This window comes from Cebus imitator, unplaced genomic scaffold (assembly GCF_001604975.1).
Source record: "Cebus imitator isolate Cc_AM_T3 unplaced genomic scaffold, Cebus_imitator-1.0 Scaffold226, whole genome shotgun sequence".
NCBI classification, from domain to species: Eukaryota; Metazoa; Chordata; class Mammalia; order Primates; family Cebidae; genus Cebus; species Cebus imitator.
This window is the reverse complement of record NW_016107541.1, coordinates 1,008,074-1,028,084: the sequence shown is the minus strand read 5'-3', so window position 1 is coordinate 1,028,084 and position 20,011 is coordinate 1,008,074.

The window sequence follows — 20,011 nt, the reverse complement described above, 5'->3', positions numbered from 1 at the left end:
TGGCAGGATCTTAGCTCACTGTTACCTCCATCTCCCAGGTTCAAGAGATTCTCTTGACTAAACATCCCGAATAGCTGGGGTTACAGGTGCCCACCACCATACCCAGCTAATTTTTGTATTTTTAGTAGAGGCAGGGTTTCACTATGTTGACCAGGCTGGCCTTCAACTCCTGACCTCATGTAACCCACCTCCCTCAGCTTCGCAAAGTTCTGGGATTACAGATATGTGCCACTATACCCGGCCTAATTTTCAATTCCAAGGGGTAAAATAATTCATCACAGCCAGAAAAAAAATGGACCATTTAATTCAATTATATGCCTGCATTGTGACTACAACTCACCAAGAACTCTTTTCATTCTAAGATAATCCAACCCACATACAACACTCTTGTCAATTAACTGTTTATATTTAATATTGTAACAATGATATAATAGTAATGTTTTCTTGTTCATTCATTATTTATGTAGAGATTTGGGTAAGTTTACTCTGAGCCTTGTGTTTCTTATTTTTAAACTACCTAGTTTTACCCACATTGCAGTTTCCCAAGTAAGAATCTCAGATAATTTCTGCTAATCATCTGGAACAGTTAACAGTTCCTGGCACATCAAAGAAAAATCATTTGCAGAAGTGGTCATTATTGCATTATCTCTGAGACTATTTTGCAATCATCAATATGTATATCCCATCAATATATCCTCTGTTGTCTGTGAAACCTTCAACACAAGTAAGAATATACAAGGTATTTAAAAATGACAGTTCAACCCACATTCATTCATTGATTAATTAATTGTCAAAAATGAAGATTGAAGAAGAAAAATCACCAGAGGAGCTTTTGGCTGAAGCTTCACTCTTTATTCCACATAATAAATTCTTCTGTCTGTCCTGGGTTGACACCTAGGCCTCCTTGAATGTGGCACATCACTTGGTTGATTATGGATGATTCTGTCAGAAGAAAACAATCCCAGGATATTCTGTACCAGAACATGTTTTCGGAATCAGGCTCCAAAGACATAAAACAAAACCTGAATTCGGATCATTACTCTGAGATATGTGGCATTTCAATTCTCATGCTAAGTGTTGTGAAATTAAATTAAAACCATACCCAAGCATAACCTACTTTGATGACTGGTCACTTGGAATTTGTGTATCAAAAGGGAGAAGGGTCCCCTCCTGCATAGCAGGATTTCAGGACCTGAAATGCCCGTGAGTTTCAAGGGGGACCATGATGAGCAGCAGCAACATGGAAGCGTAGCCCCATCTCCATAGCTCACAGTTCAGGACTGCCATGATTCTCATGGTGGTTCATGTAGAGTGGGGCACGACTGACCTTGTTGCTCTTCTTCCCCAAAGGGAAGCAGACACAAGACAGAGAAACACACTGTCCTTGTGTCTTAACAGCATACAATTCTAAAGCTATACCCAGTCACTTTGTCTTCCTCAGGTGTTTGCCTCTATATCAAATGCCCTCATTTAATCGCAGCCTACAAACAGTTCCTTGTTGGACGTTGTTTCATCACTAAAAGCCTGTTTTGAGAGACTGTTGCCTTAAAAGAATATGGATTCTGAATCAGTGCTGTCAAGAAAACCATGATCATCTTAATGCACAAGAGTGGCACTGCAGATGGAGAGACGCTGAAGAAGAAAATTCCCTGGCCACATCAGGCAGAGCTGTCCAGTGAACACATTTTTTATATAATTCCATGGAATAAAAATTAGCTCTTCTCAGTTGACAAAGAAGGATCATCATCTTTTTGGAGTCTCCAAAGAGTTCCTGGATCAGATCCTGTAGAGAAGTCTGCAAGGTCTTTCCTGTGATACCAGCAGCAGCTCTGGGTGAGGTCTCAGACCCCACCAGATTCTGGCCTCCTGGAAAGAGTGGAGTTGTCAGTAAAAGAGACCCGGGTCTGAGTTCCAGTGTGAGCATGGCAGCTAACAGGGACACTCCCCAGGGGTTTCTGGCTCCAGAGAAATATAGGTAGCTTATGGGCCTGGAGGAGGAAGGAATTCCTTCTAGGAGAAGACACCCCTGATCTGGCCTCAGGGCAGATGAATCACAGGAATTAAAACAGATCTCAATCTCCTTGCGGATAGTCAGCAACATTCATGGACAGAAACGAACAAGCTCCAGGCAAGAAGTAAATCAATGAAGAAACAGCGTTTCAAAAAATTTTAAGATGAAGAGAAACAAAAATGACAATTTATTTTTATTTTTTATTTATTTTTTGTCCAGTCCCACATCTACTCCTACAGAATGAGAATTTAGTTATTTAAACTGGGTTAAAACTGGTGGAGTGTTTTTTCAGAACACCTTTTGTGGTGGCAATTTCACTCAAGAGACCAAAATGTAAAGAACAAAAGTGTTTGTTGAGCAGAAAGACAAAGGATGAAGGGAAGTTACTGTCTTGAGGGTTGTTTCCACTAATCTAGGACTACCTAGCTGTCCAGGTAATGACTACAACGTTCCTAGAATCAAATTCCCATTTTTCCCCAGTGGACTGCCTTATTCTCTAATCTTTAATTCCCCTTTTCCAGAATCTCTTCAAGTTGTCACATGAAAATTACAGCAAATATGATAAAACTATTAAAGGCTGTGACAGATGCACTCTAAGTGTCCCTCAAAGATTTATGGCCTTGAATAGTCTCTGTTTCTGGAGTGGGGCAGAACTTGTGATGTGTTTCTAAGCACCAGGATATGAAAAATGAGATGGGATCAGTCTCCTTTGATTGGGTTATATTATTTAGCAACATGAACACATATTTCACTTTTTTTTGTTAACTTACATTTTAAGGCAAAAGTGAGATTTTTAGGCAACTAAGACTGCAGATAAACTAATCTTTTTTGAGTCAAGTAAAAGGGACAGTATCTTGACTAGATACTACTTAAAATTGGAGGAAACACTTTAAAAGAGAACTGGGAACTTTTGTGGGAAAATAAGAGTTTTGTTCTGAATCTGGGAGAAGCAAATTGCTGTCATGACTACATGTGGCAGAGAACTGTAGTGGCTTCTAAGACCTGAGGGAAGTCTCCAGCCATCAACCTGGGAAAGCAGGGTCCTCAGTCACACAGTCCAAGGAGATGAGTTCTGTCAACCTGAGTGAGACTGACTGTGACTCCTCCCTAATCAAGGCTCCAGATTAATATGTAGACAGCACACATCAGGGTTATATCCTGGAGAGACCCCAAGCAGAATATTCTGGTAAGTCAAGTTAAGTTGGTAGTAATTAGCTGCACATGAGTGGGAAACTAATATAAGAATGTTGCAGATTTAAAAACAACAACAACAACAAAAAAAAACCCTTGTGTTCTTTATTGAATTATAAAACATCCTAGTTTCATCAGCAGAAGTGAAAATTACCTCTCAGAGAAGTTTCTTGAAGTTTCTCCTTCAGCAGGCATAGATTCTATTTGTTTCAAATTCAGAGGTGATTTTTCTTCACCTAGAAGCACTTTTTGAAGGTCTCATCTATACTAAACATAGGATAAATTATATGAAAAATGTATCCACTCCATTATCAGATTAAAAACAATGTAACAGTGCAGCAACAAATGATTAATTCATTGATCATGGCATTACTGCCAAGGCTTCTCTATAATTCATCAAAAGCTTATCTCATGACCCATTCTTCCTTAAGGTCATTGTATTTGATTTCCTTTCAGTATTCTGCCCATTTGCAACATTATCACCTGTTTTGCATTTAGATGAATCTTGGATTGATTGTGAAATACTGGGGTGAACAAAATGCAATAACAACAACCCCTAAGTAGCAGAGCAGCTCCCTGCAGGGATGATGTGTGGGTCACCGTGTGTACCTGAACCTAGCAATTACCAGTCCACAAATGGCAGGTTTGTCATTGTACATTTTTGCCAGTCTTTGCAAGAAGGAAGGACCCACAGGCAAGACATTGGGATGCATCTTTATAATAATTGAGTTGTACAGAAAAGATCACCATCCCATCTTTCATCTTCAGAGATTAACTAGCCTGATAAATATTCTCAGTGTTTTTTCCCAGATGCATGTAAATGATACTTCTCATCTAAATAATCTTGAAACACACACACACACAAACACAGGCAAACACACACACTCAGAGCTAAGTGATTGAAAGTTAACCTGATCCAATAGAGACAATTTTAGTGTTCTGTGATAGAGAAGTTGTGGGGTTAAACTGACTATATTAACCCATGTGTATCCCAATAAATAGCACCCTTCTACTTGCCCTTGCCAACAGCTCTAAACAAGTTAGAAAAAGGAAAGAATTAAAGAAGGAAAGAAGGAAGGGAAGGAATGGAGGGAGGAAGGGAAGGAAGAAAACAAGAAAGAAAGAAAAAGAAAGAAAGAAAAGAAGAAGGAAGGAAGGAAGGAAAGGAAGGAAGGAAGGAAGGAAGGAAGGAAGGAAGGAAGGAAGGAAGGAAGGAAGGAAGGAAGGAAGGAAGGAAAAAAGAAAGAGAAAGAAAGAAGAGAAAGAAAAGAGAACAGAACAGAAAATAAGTGGCCAAAATACAACCCATGTTATTGATAGGGGCTAAAAACGGGATGTAACTGATGTGAAAGTTCACTAAATTCCAGAATTAGACCAACTCTCCTATCCAGTCTCAGCATTGAACTGGGGTTGCCACAGCTGGAAGCCTGCATAGTAAGACTTGCAGTGTGGAGGAGCCAAGGCAACTTATACTTTCCTTGGACAGGCCTGCTGAAGAGACAGAAAACAGAGGCAACCCGACCATGAGCCATTACTGTCCCCAAATTGACCACTTAGAGGAGTCAGTCTCCTACCTGGAGGCAGAATGCTAAAGAGATGACCACAGGCCCCTTGTACATATCCTTCAGAGGAAGAAAATTGATCTGCCAGAATTCCACATCTGATTGGGTCACATCTAATCAATGTTTTCTTAACACCCCCCCCCGACACACGCACACTAGCTTTAAACATACTGCTGCATGAAGAAACTCCATACCAGTTTAGAACACTGAGTAGAAGTTACTATGATATGTTTTATGTCATAAATTAAAGCTAAGAGAGTTAATAATGTTATACCCAGGCGAGTTAGATGGAACACCACCACTCTCTGAGTTTGAATTACAAGTACTTTATTAATTAGCTGGCAACTGAGAGTCAGCTAATGCTCAAAATGTTCTCAGCCCCAAGGGAGGGGCTGGATTCCTTTTTATACCTTGCGTAAGGTAGAGGACGGGGAGCCTAGCTGAAGCAGAATTTACAGAAGCAGAACAAGCAAGTTAGATAAGGAGGCTGGTAACTAGGAGGCAGGAAGTTCTCGTGATTGTTGATTTTCAAGGAGGGTATACACAAGCTATTCCCATGATTGTCGGTTACCAATGGGGGACATTTACAACAGCAAGTGGGCTTGCCAAGCAGGATATAACTATAAAGGTTATATGTTTCTATAGTTCTAAGTACAGCATGACCCAGCACAGTAGCAAGACCCAGGTATGCACTTAAGAGAGAAATGGCAGGAGAGGTGAGGCAGAGGTTAAAATGGAGTCTGTCTGGCTCTCAGCAAAATGAAGTCTGTCTGGCTAACACAGGGTAGGTTAGCACAATAAGGGATAATATGAGAGATTGGCTAAAAATAAATTATACACGGTCTATAGTCAAACAAAGGAATACACTGGCACTCCTTAGCTAAAAACCTGAAGTTAATCATGCAATGCATATAACAGAGTGGCAGTTCTGTCTTGAAACAATACAGAAAATGGTGAGCAGACTGCCAAATCGTGTCTGGGAGATAGACCAACCTCATGATGAGCAAACATCGTGTGGTCATGTTGAGGCCACCATCTCTGCTGGACTGCCAAAAAGCCACCAGGTCACCATGCTGTGAACAAATTGCCTCCTCTATACTTGGTCCCAAAACTTCCACATCACAGAGCATCAGGGCCTGTCCTTCTCCATGAAATAGCACCACCTACCTCCCCCGCTTCCATCCATCAGTCCTCTACCTCAGGGGAGGCTCTAGAATTGGAAGTTTATAGGAGGTTTTGTCAGTTTAGAAAAAAGGAAGGGCCAAGGTTGCTTTTCTACAGACATCCTTTGCTTTTTATTTTCTCACATTATAGGCTCACTAGGCATGTCTTGGGTTGGGAGTGAGTATGAGATTATGGAAGGACCATCCCACCCAGCCATCCTTAGCATCACCTCTTTTCCTCTCCAACATTATAGCTTAGATTCAGAAACTGCCTCCCATTCAAGAAACTCCTATACCACATGGCAGAACATCTCTCTTCTTCTCTTAAAATAACAATACTAATCAATCAGAATTTTCATTAACACACTGGAAACTTGGTTGTTAAACATTCGTCATGTGCTTCCTCCATGACTTTCCTGGAACAGCCATGCTGCTGACCCAGTCTGTGGCACATCCTTGAACAATTTGAAGGAATAATGATGCTGGGTTCCATGGACCATGGAGGCGTGGTTGACATTAGTAGGCACATAACTGGCACCTGCTGCAGGCAGAGGAAAATAAGTATCCAAGATTTTTAAAAGATATCCTCAGTACCTTGGCCTACATACTTTAGAGATAAACTCATTTTGGGTACTCAAGAACCAGTTATGGGGATCACACCTGGAGAAGTCCTGTCAACGTTTGTATTAGTTCGTTTTCACACTGCTACTAAAGACATACCTGAGACTGGGTAATTTATAAAGGAAAAAGATTTAATTGACTCACAGTAACACAGGCCTGGAGAGGGCTCAGGAAACTTACAATCATAGCAGAAGGGGAAGCAAGTATGTCCTTCTTCATATGGTGGCAGGAAAGAGAAGAATGAGCAAAAGGGAGAAAATCCTCTTATAAAAGCACCAGATCTCATGAGAGCAGCATGAGGGTAATGGCCCCCATGATCCAAATACCTCCCATGACACATAGAGATTATGGCAACTATAATTCAAGATGAGATTTGGAGGGAGACACACCCAAACCATATCACCCTTCTACAAGCTCATATTTGTATTTGGGAATTAGATGACACTCAGCTCAGGTTGATGGGCTGAAAGCTCCTTGACTCACTGAGAGTGAGAAATGTTTACAAACATGAACAAATAAATAAAATGGTGACAGATTCAATTAGAAACAGTAAAGCACACAGCAGTCTGGAGGAAGTTTACAAATCATTAAACTTGTTTACTCTATAAGCCTATGCAATTCATTCAGAGTAATTAATCTGAAAGATAACATTAGCTAGAACACATTAGTAATGCTGAGGCAACTATGAAATTTAAAAATACCAAAATAAAATAAAATGGAAATATACTAGAGATGAACAAATAAATAAACTCTATGGAATTAGCACACTTTTAAGGAGAGCCAGTCACATAATTTGTGAAGCCAGTGCAAAAATGAAAATATATTATTTGACCAACAATTCTCAGTTTCCCTAACACCAACCCCCATCCACCACTGCCCCTCTCTCAGTCCCTGGTAACCACTATTTTACTTTGTTTCTATTAATGCACTGTTATTATTATTATTCCACATACAAGCAAGAACATGCCACTGTTTCCCCTTCTGTATCTGGCTTATTTGACTTAGAATGTTTTTCATGTTCATTAATGATGTCCCAAGTGGAAGATTTTCTTTTTTTTAAGGCTGAATAATATTCCATGGTTAATATTTTGCTATTGCTTAATTCCTTTATTCATTGTTGGGTGCATAATTAGGTTGACTGCATTTCTTGTCTATGGTGAGTAATGTTGCAATACATATGAGAGTTCAGGTAACCGTCTTGAAAACACCAGTTTCATTTCTTTGAATATTTACACAGAAAAGGGACTGCTGGATCCTGTGATAGTTTTGTTTTTAATTCTTTGAAGAATCTCAAAGAATTTCCATAGGGGCTGTGCTAACTTACATTTCCGCAAATAGCGTATAAGGGTTTCCTTTTCTCTACATCATTCCCAACATGTGATCTTTCATCTTTATGATAATAACCATCCCAACAGGTGGGAGGTGATGTCTTATTACAGTTTTAATTTATGTAGAATAAATAAGTTCTAATGTGCAGTCTATGGTTAATACTACTGTATTATATGCATGAAATTTGCTAAAAGTGTAGATATAAAGTGTTCTCACCACACTCAAAGAAATCGTAACTATGTGAATAGGCACACAGGTTAACTATCTTGACAGTAGTCACGAGTTCACTATGTACATGTATTTCAAAACATCATGCTGCATAATTTAAATATATACAACTTCACTAAATATTTTAAGTGAAAATATGAGGCCTCCTCTTCAAAGCTAAGAAAAATAAGTTCAGTTACAGATACTCAAATATAGACCCTTTTATTTAAAAAGTTTGTTTTTTTACTTTTTGTTTGTTTGTTTGTTTTCAAAATGAAGTCTCATTCTGTTTCCCAGGCTGGAGTGCAATGGCGTGATTTTGGCTCTCTGCAACTTCTGTCTCCTGGGTTCAAGAGATCCTCCTACCTCAGCCTGCTGAGTAGCTAGAATTATAGGCATGTGCCAGCAAGCCCAGCTAATTTTTCTATAAAAATATTTTTCATTGACAATAATCGAAGTAATTTTGTACATGAGCAATACCACAATCATAAATGTCCAAAATTACTCTGATAAAAAGTTTTGTCACTAATAAAATTCAGTCACAGTAATATTGTACATGAGTAACACCTTAATGAAATTCAGAGTAATATTGTACATGAGTAACACCACAATCATAAATTGCAAAAATAAAATTTTGAAATAATTGTATATAATAAATAATAGTACTTTATTAATGTGATACCTTGTTAGAGCATAAGATTTCCATAGCTAAATTTTTCTGAAAATTCTTATACTGAGTCATTAAAACTTATACACTTAGTAACTTTATTTTCTATTGATATAATTAAAATTAATTCATGCTCTTGGAAAATGTAAATAAATTTTATCATATTAAATTTTCTAAAATAATTTGCATTATGTTAAATTTTAAGGAGATTCAAAATACTGATCCAACTGTTTCTGAAGAGCATGAAATTGACTATGACAACATTAAGATAAATATCTAATGAGATCTTTTGAAAAATAAATTTTAGTGCATCTGAAGATGATGATCCTTGTGGAACAATTTTTTGAAAAGGCTTAACCCTTCATACATATCAACTATGAGTCTGAATTTGATCTTAAATTTAAATGTACACAATCATATTTTAATGATTTCTCTGGCAGTCCCTGTAACTTGAAAAGGCAGTACAAGAAACCCAGAGTGGATTCATGAGGGGTCCTCATTTCAAAGTGCCTTTTTATGCTAGTCAATCACTGCATCTTGATAAGGAGGTAATTAATTTTAAAATTATCCTCCTCATTAATAACAGGTTCATCCTAAGCTTCTTATGAATACAGTGTTCTTTACCATCAAACGTGACTGTCTTTAAGCATAATTTCTATTTGTAAGCCTGTGGTTATTTAATTTGTAGTTTTGTGACAGTGTTTAAAATAAGAGACTCTAACTCTCTGAAGATCTCTGGTGCCTCCCTGATAGGCTTTATCACAGAGTCCATGTGTATGCTCTTATTTTGAAATAACTGGAATGAATAAAAGAATTTGTTTTTACATAATAGTTTGAAACGGTTTTGTAAAAATGTCCTCCCAGGGGTCCAGAAGTTTCCACACAGCACCCAGAGTGGAGCATGTTATCTGAGGGGATGCCACAGGCGGGGGCTCAAGGACAGACAGGCCAGCTGGTCACCCATGGCAGGTCCCAACCTTGTCCCCATCAGGCCCCTCTTCTCTCCCACACTGGCACTGCTGGCACTGATGCTCCTGCTTCTGCTGCCACCTCACAGGTCCATGCACACGGCTTTTTCTGCTTATCGCTTTGCTCAGCTGTCACTCGATTCCCTTTCTCTGCTTCCCAGGCACTGTGGGTTTGAAGGCACTGTCTCTGTGTCCTGAAACTGAGGGGTTAATACAGTCAGGCCTGCTTGCCTTAATTGTTTTTCGTCACTTGGCTTGTGGCATCATTATTATTGTTTTCCTTTTTTCCCTGCAGCTGAAGGCCATGGTAGCAGAAGGCTTCGCCGCTGAACACTGAAACTCAGCCTTCACCGGACACTTTACAGAGAACATTCAGAGGTCACCATGGTAACGGTTGCTTCAGCTGTTTCTCAGAAACTTGAGCCAGCTTCTCTCCAGTTCAAACTGGTTGAGACCATTGACCTTCAACTGAGCCTGTGCAAATGCCCTAGATGCACTTACAGCTTCCACATTTTTTCCAAAACTACAGGTGGCTTTTTGATGTGGGAGGGCCAATAGCTCCATTCTTAGATTATGGTGACATTGCTGTTTTCTGTACATGTCCTGTGAAATGCCGTGGAGCTGAGTTACTTATTGATTTATTACTTATTGATTTATTACTTATTGACTTATTGATTTACTGTGTGCAGGCAGGAAAAAGCTGGACATGGCCAGCAGCATCATGTTCTGTTCAAGTGCCCCCAAAGTGAAAGTTGGGTTCTCATTATCTCAGAGGATATGAGAGGAGCCTACAGACTGACAACAAAGGTCACCCCAGCTTTGTTGTCCTGTCCTTAAAGGAAAGGAAACTCAGTTCATCAGATCCTTTCCCTCCATTCCCCACTGAAACGCTAGCAGTCTGGGGTCAACTCCAGTACTACTATTTGAACCTTGTTATTCTCACACTTTCTCTTTCCCAGGGTGGTCAGGCATCCTGACTATTCAAGACTGACAGGTGTGTGAGCCCGAATCGCATTCCCATTATCTCCAGCCCACATGCCCCACGCTCCTGGCACAATTGCCAGCACGCCTTAACCAACTGAGGCTCGGGGCATCTTGATAATTTGCACACGCCATTCCAGCTGCCCAGAGGACTCATCCTCTATTCCTTACAGCACCCTAATAACTCCTAAAATCCAAAATGAATCCCATCTCCTTTGTGTCTCTTGAAGCCCTTTAGTTTCTTCACCTTCTGCCTCTCATGCCATTAGTAAAGGTTTAAATTAGATCATGAACCACACTTAACTTACTGCAATTATTAGTTCACATGTCTTCCATTTTCTAGCCATCAATATATCTGTAATAATTTTGACAAAGAATACAAATGTTCCTTCCATATTTTACTCAAAACTTTCTCTGCCAGTGACCAACTTTAGCATGGATTATATTTTCTCCTCTACCACATCTTGCCATAATACATCCCCTAATTAAATCTGGCAACTTTTTTTGCTACTATAATTTTGTCACAGCTCTTATTTTTGTCCTTTGTTCTCCTTACTGCAATAAACTAGCATATAATCTTTAGATTTTCATAAAGATTTCAATTTTATTTTCTACAAAGAAATTTGTTTCAGAAGAAATCTGAGAATCTACAAACCCAAAATTGAGGATTGAATTAGGTAATAAAAAGTATTTAAGTTTTGAAGGAGGAGAACAAAGGAAAAGACAGATGTATGTTTATGTCTATGTGTGTGTCTGTGTGTGCATGTATAAATCAAACACATTGGTCAGCTGACCACCCCCATACCAGCTAGGATCCAGGCAGTGAAGCAAACACTAATCTAATTTTTCTAAATATAGGGAGTTTGACATAAGGATCTGTTTCATATGTGATGGGAGGGTGAGAAAGCAGGCAGGTTAGTGTGGCAATTTAACTGGGTGAAGGAGATACTGGCCCAACAATGGGAAGCACTAGGGGTTTCAAGTAACCAAACACAAGAGGCATTTTGATAGGGCTAGCATTATACTGGGGACTGCCTAGTAAACATTGGAACCATGGAGCTCAGGGCTTGTTAGGAACTGGAGCAGCAAGGAAGATGTGGCTGTTGCTGGAAACACTCACCAGAGAGAGGGGGGAGATACCCTGGCACCCTTTCCTTTTGTCCTGCAGTCTCCTGCTTACTGAAAGGGAAGCCACGTAACAAGGGAACAGAGTGGGCTGGAATCAGACCGTTGTGATAAAGTCATGCAACCAACACAGCACCACAGCGCCAATGTGCACATACTTATGGAAGCAGAGTGGACTCAAGTGCACAAGCAATGGCTTCCTGTCACCATAAAAAAGATGATGAGGCTGGATGCAGTGGCTCACACCTGTAATCCAGCACTTTGGGAAGCCAAGGCAGGCGGATCACAATGTCAGGAGTTCAAGGCTAGCTTGGCTAACATGGTGAAACACCTCTCTACTTAAAATACAAAAATTAGTCAGGCATGGTGGTGGCAGGTGCCTGTAATCCCAACTACTTGAGAGGCTGAGGCAGGAGAATCGCTTGAACCTGGGAGGTGGAGGTTGCAGTGAGCTGAGATCAGGCCACTGCACTCCATCCTGGGCGACAGCAAGACGCCGTCTCAGAAAAGAAAAAGATGATGACGAAAGTCTGTGGCAAAGCACAAAACAATCTCCCTTCCCTGAATGTTACACTTTATTGAAGTGATATACTTTTTCCTTTCTTTTTTTGTGATGGAGTCTTTCTCTTTCACTCAGGCTGTAGTGCAGTGGCAACATCTCAGCTCTCTGCAACCTCAGCCTCCCAAGGTGATATACTGTGTCCCAGGTTCAAGAGATTCTCTTGCCTCAGCCTCCCAAGGTGATATACTCTTATCTTAAAAGTTTCACAATATTTTAAGGAAAAGGACTATGCTATGGACTGAATTGTGTCACTCACACATTTCTATTTGAAGTTTTTACCCCCAGTATTCCAGAGCGTTAATGCATTTGGCAATAGGGTTTACTTTTAGAAAGGTAATCAGGTTCAAATTAGGTCAGCAGTGTCAGTCCTAATCAGTATGTGTTGTGATCTTACAAGAAGGGGATATTGGGACACAGACATGCATAGAGGGAAAACCAGATGAAGACCCGGAGAGAAGATACCCACATTAGTCAAGGAGTGAGGCCCCACAAAAAGCCAACCCTGCTGACACCTTGCTCCTGGGCATCTACCTTCTGGAGCTGTGCAGAAATAAATATATGTTGTTTAAACTATCCAGTCTGTGATATTTTGTTGCAGCAGCCCTAGCAGACTAATACAGACTCTTTTTTTTTTCTTGCTTGATTTATGTTTCCATACCACCCACTCCTTTCCACAGGACTGAGATGATTTCAGCAATTGCTGAGTACCCACAGACATATCTAAGTAGCAACTGTTTTATTATACATAGAATTCCCCTTCCTTCAGATAATCAAAGCTTTACTTCTCTATGCTGACAAATTCACTTCTGACAAAGTACCTAGAACGTCTAAAATTCAGATGAAGCCTGCTACGTTGGAGCACAGGAATGTGCCTAGAAAATCTGAGATTCAGATGAAACTTGCTAGTCCCACAGTGCTATGTTGGAACAGGAATACGATCCCGGAAATGGAGGCCAGTGGCTGCAGTTACACATGCCTTAATGAGGGAACTGGGACAGGACAGTTTCCAGGGTCAATCGTTATTTTCTGTAATCGTCCCTGTGCCTCATGTCTGCTGCCCTGTGTCCTCCTGGATGTTCTCTTTAGAACTTTCTTCCTCAGCTTACTTCCAAAGAGTGTTCCACAAATCTACCTTTTGTGTCTAGTTTTATAAAACTTTTTCAGTTTGATTCCAAGCTCTTGGATACTATGTGCTTTTTCAATTTGATTCCAAGAGCGTGCATACTATGTGATTCCAAGGGTATGGATACTGTGTTAATTTATAACGGACAGATAAAGATGGATAAAAGCTGGTGTAACATTACTTCATGAACAAGTTCACAGCACTGGATGAGGAAGTAGCCTCTCTGCTGTATTATGGGTCACAAATCTTAGGGAAGACCCGAAAATGAATAAGGAGCTTGCTGGGAGCAAACCCTGTAAACTTTACTTCCCTAACCTCTGTCATTAAAATGTGCCTTCTGGTGGTAGGTTATTGATGTTTGCAGGCCTGACCCCATAGACAGCAATCACAATACGCATAAATATAGGTCAGTCAATAAGAAGAGCCTTTCAAACAATTAAGTTTGCAGGCCTGAGGTCTGTTGGGATATTACAATCTTTAAGAGGACATAATTTCATTGTTGGCTCAAAGCAGTAAAGAGACTCAAGAAAAGTTATGAATCTAAGAAAATAAAACTATAAAATGACAAACCATGGATTCAGCAACCTTACTTAGACACAGTGAGTTGATTTAAAGGCATTCGTGCATCAGCCTATCTTCTATTCTGGTGGGAAAATGGAATCTGGTTAAAGAATTGGTTAGCATTAATTTTTCCAAGATTTTTTTTATGATACTCTAGGTTCTGGGGTACATATGTAGATCTTATAGGATTGTTGCATAGGTACACACATGCCATGGTGGTTGGCTGCCTCCACCCCGCCCCCATCACCTACATCAGACATTTCTCCCAATGTTATCTCTCCCCAACCTCCCCACCCCCCACTGTCACTCCACTAGCCTCCATTCCCCAACAGACTCCAGTGTGTGATGTTCCTCTCCCTGTGTCCATGTGTTATCATTGTTCAACACCCACCTATGAGTAAGGACATGCAGTGTATGCTTTTCTGTTCTTGTGTCAGTTTGCTGAGAATGATGGTTTCCATATTCATCCATGTTCCTACAAAGAACATGAACTCATACATTTTTGAGGCTGCATAGTGTTCCATGGTGTATATGTGCCACATTTTCTTTATCCAGTCTACCATTGATGGGCATTTGTGTTGGTTCCAGATGTTTGCTATTGTAAACAACAGTGCCACAATGAACATATGTGTGCATGTGTCTTTATAATAGAAAAATTTACAATCATTTGGGTATATACCCAGTAATGGAATTGCTGGGCCAAATGATATTTCTATTTCTAGGTCCTTGAGGAATCACCACAGTGTCTTCCACAATGGTTGAACTAATTTACACTCCACCAACAGTGCAAAAGTGTTCCTATTTCTCCACACCCTCTCCAGCATCTGTTGTCTCCAGATTTTTTAATGACCGCCATTCTAATTGGTCTGAGATGGTATCTCAATGTGGTTTTGATTTACATTTCTCTAGTGACCAGTGACAATGAGCATTTTTTCATATGCATATGTTTCTTGGCCACATAAATGTCATTTACCAAGATTTTTTAATGAAATTTTTCAAGAACATAGAAAACTGAAAGAAGTTTACAATGAATTCCAAAATATCTACCACCTAGATTTTGCTATTATTTTACTTGATTTATCAAATATATACATCCATTTATCATTTAATCCAATTTTAGAAATGCTTTCAAGTATATTGCAGACATCAGTACCCAACCTTTCAAATGCTTAAGCATGCATACAGTAGCATGACTTCAATATTTATCGATTTTAATTAAAATGTATACACAGTGAAATGGATAACTAGTAAGTATAGATTTACTAAGTTTTTCTTTCAAATGCATATACTATAACCTAAACCCATATCAAAATATAGAATATTACCCTCAGCACAGAAAGTTTCTTTATGTCACTTCCAGCACTACCTGCCACCCAACTACGCCAAAATTGGCAGCCATTGTTTGGATTTGTTTTTTCAGTAGAGATCAGTGTTGCCTGCTTAAAATTGTGTGTAAATGAACCCTTATGTTCTCACATGCACGAAGCCTTTTGTTCAGCATGCTTTTGTAATGCATCCATGTTCTTGCATTCACCAAACATTTGTTCCTTTTTTTATTATAATGTTCTATTGTGGGAATATTACAATTTGTTCATTCATTGTTGAAGATACCTGGGATGTTGTCTAGTTTTTAACTATTATAAATAGATCTGCTATGAACATTCTTGCAAAAACCTTTTTGTGAACTTGTTTTCAATTCTCTTGAGTAAATAATTAGGAGTTGAATTTCGGGTCATAGGAAAGATACATTTGGCTTTATAAAAATTATTGTGTTGCTTTATGTAGAAATGTATATATGCATGTGTGTTATAGCTCAAATTTTTTCATCTTTGGCCATTGGAAGCTCTTTTATGGGACACCTGTACCCACTGACATACATATGATATGATGATAGCTGTAGGTTTTATGTAGATGATCTCTATATCTGTGTTGGAAAGTTTTAGGTCTAGGTTGCTGAGATATTTTTTATCATGGAACGTGTTCCATTTTGTCAAATGTTTTTTCTCCATTAATTGATATGATTGTATGGCATTTCTTCTTTAGACTATTAATATGGAAAATTATATTGATTGCGTGGGCAAGGACTTCATGACTAAAACACCAAAAACATTGGCAACAAAAGCCAAAATAGACAAATGGGATCTAATTAAACTCCAGAGATTCTGTACAGAAAAGAAACAATCATTAGAGTGAATCGGCAACCAACAGAATGGGAAAAAATTTTTGCAATCTACTCATCTGGCAAAGGGCTAACATCCAGAATCTACAAAGAACTAAAACAGATTTACAAGAAAAAAACAAACAAACCCATTCAAAATTGGGTGAAGGATATGAACAGACACTTTTCAGAAGAAGACATAGATGAGGCCAACATACATGAAAAAATGCTCATCATCACTGGTCACTAGAGAAATGCAAATCAAAACCATGTTGAGATACCATCTCATGACAGTTAGAATGGCAGTCATTAAAAAATCTGAAGACAACAGATGCTGGAGAGGGTGTGGAGAAAAAGGAACAATTTTACACTGTTGGTGGGAGTTCAACTATTGTGGCAGACACTGTGGTGATTCCTCAAGGACCTAGAAATAGAAATACCATTTGACCCAGCAATTCCATTACTGGATATATATCCAAAGGATTATAAATCATTCTATTATAAAGACACATACACAATTATGTTCATTGCGGCACTGTTTACAATAACAAAGACCTGGAACCAACCCAAATGCCCATCAATGATAGACTGGATAAAGAAAATATGGCACATATACAACATGGAATACTATGCAGCCATAAAAAAGGATGAGTTCATGTTTTTTGTAGGAACATGGATGAATCTGGAAACCATCATTCTTAGCAAACTGACACAAGAACAGAAAAGCATACACTGCATGTTCTCACTCATAGGTGGGTGTTGAATAATGAGAACACATGGACACAAGGAGAGAAGTGTCACACACTGTGGTCTGTTGGGGGCCCTAGGGGAAGGACAGTGGGGTATGGGGAGGTTGGGGAGGGATAACAAGGTGGGAAATGCCAGATATAGGTGACAGGGGATGAAGGCAGCAAACCACATTGACATGTATGTACCTATGCAACAATCCTTCATGATCTGCACATGTACCCCAGATCCTAAGGTAGAATAAAAAATACACTTAAAATTCTAAGATGACAACAAGCAAAAAACTTAATTTTAATGATTAAATTGGCCCCACAAAAAGCCTCACCCTTGATTTAAAAATGAACATTAGATCTTTAATAAAATAAGTTCTCTTACAATTTTCACAAATTGATTCCATAGTAGCTCCAAAAAGCATTCATCCTCAATTCAGTGATAGTAGTGGATCTTTAGTCTTCGAATATTTTCATTTGAACTTCTCTGTGTAAGTAGTGAAAGATTAAAGAACATTTGATAATATAGAGAGATAAGGATGTAAGAATATACAAGTATTACATATACAAGTATTGGACTCTTCTCCCGAAATATTTCACAGGCAACTTAGACTGAATGCATCCAACATATCATACTCCAAAGCAGTAGCAACTTCGACAACCATTTTCTTCTGTATCTCTGAGAGCAGTATACACTTGTTCAGTCCCTGAGTCCTCTCTCTCACCCCAGCATTGAAATGTGTTTCTGAATTCTCTCTTGAACCATTTCCTTCTAGCCCAAGTTTATGGAAACTTCATCTATCCCCTGACTACTGAGTGCTCTCTGAGCAAAAGACTGTTAGCAAAGCCCTGTCTCCTGCAAGCTGAGACCCCTCATATTGGCCACTCCTGCATTTCCAAGCCATGGCAGGGAATTTCTCGATACCAGACATTTTCCACAATCAGATTTTTCTTCTTTTAATATTTTCATATCTTCCTGACAAATCTCATTTCTACTTATAAGCCCGGATAAATCTCACTGTTTCTCTGAAGCCCTACATGGCCATGGGCTCACCCAGCTCTGAACCTTACATGTTTTATGTTATATTGCACTGACCTCAGCTATTTTTCAAAATGTTTCCATCTCTTCCACTAGAGAGTGAGGCTGTTATGGGCATGCTTCATGTCTTATTCATCTTTGAATGTCTACTGCTTAGATCACCTTTGACAGTTGTTGGACCTAGTAAATATGTGTCAAGTTTGAGTTGATTTTATTTTGTACCCATAAGTTTCTCTCAACCATGAAGTCACTGAGGGAAGGATTTTTTTCTAAACATTTTGAATCTTCAAGATTAGTACACATTACCTGATATAAAACAGTTTCTTAAAATGTTTAGTGTATAAATTAATGAATACAAATTCAAAAAATTCACTTAAAGAACATTTAATTAACATAGGAGCACGTGGATTTGAATACCATATCTATGACTATGTAAGTTTTTAACAAGCCAGTTTTTCTCTTAGGCAGCCTACTGTGTATTAGCTGAATAGATTCTAGAATTCAACTCTTAAGTTACTGTCCTGACTCTTCCATTAACAGCTATGGGGCCTTAGAAAATAGCTTAATATAATATATAGTCCCATACTTTGCTTATTTCTGGTTCTCTATTTTGGGCACACTCGTGACCACAATCCTTAGCCCTCATGCAGTCAGCCAGAGACTTAAGATTAGTACTATCTGGCCAAAAGACTATACATAGAGGTTTATCTCTCTTGGTTCAAAATATTTAAGAATTGGTTCATGACACATACACCATGGAATACTATGCAGCCATAAAAAAGAATGAGTTCATGTCCTTTGCAGGGACATGGATGAAGCTAGAAACTCTGGAAACCATCATCCTCAGCAGACTAACACAGAAACAGAAAAACAAACACCACATGTTCTCACTCATAAGTGGGAGTCGAACAATGGGAACACATGGACACAGGGAGGGGAACACCACACACCAGGGCCTTTCAGAGGGTGTGAAGCAAGGGGAGGAAGAGCATTAAGAAAAATAACTAAAGCATGTGGGTCTTAAAACCTAGATGATGGGTTGATAGGTGCAGCATACCACCATGGCACGTGTATCCTATGTAACAAACCTGCGTGTTCAGCACCTGTATCTCAGAACTTAGTAAAATGAAAATAATTTTGAAAAAGAATTGTTGCATGATACTCCAGCTCTCACCTGGCCACAGTGACAAAAAAGGTATGACTAAAAAATTGCATAGAAAATTTGCACAAATCATAAGTATGCAAGTTTCTGAATTATCAAAAACTAAACACAATTTTATAACCATCATTCAGATGAAAAATAATAGAATATTACCAGAAGGGTTATCTAACCAAAAAACACTCATCACTAATTTCCAATTATTATTATTACTTTTCTCAACCTTGAGTTAAAGAATCCTTCTAACAACATGGATTCTTTAGGCCTCTCACCTTCTGAATGTTGAGTTGTGCTTTTCCATGGATGTCTTTTCACTCAGTATCATATTGGTTAGATGCATACATAGTGTTGTATGCAGCAGTAATTCACTCTTCTTCGTTTATATAGGGTATGCCACTGTATAAAACATCAGAATGTATATATCCATTGAACAGTTAATGGACATTTTAGATGTTTCTAATTTGAGAGATGTGGCTGTCCTCTGAAATGATTACTCCCTTCAGATCCATGATGCCTCCAGGTCAGAAGCCATCCTTACTTCCTTATCAGGTTGCCCTGCCAATAGGGACAAGCACGAAAGAAAGGTCACAGAGAGGTTGCTAGCTAGAAACAACTCATAGTCTTTTACAAGCTAATTTCAAAATGACACCCCACCCCTTTGCAGTGCTCTGTGTACTAGCTCCAGCCCACACTCAATGGGAGTGGGCCACAGTGTTTAACCACGAGAATGTGGGGATTACAGGAGCCACACCAAAGGTATCTATCACATCATTATAGATTGTGGGTTCAAGAATGGAAGAAGCCACTGAGTACAAGCTTTGCTATTAATGTAAATACCACTAAGAAA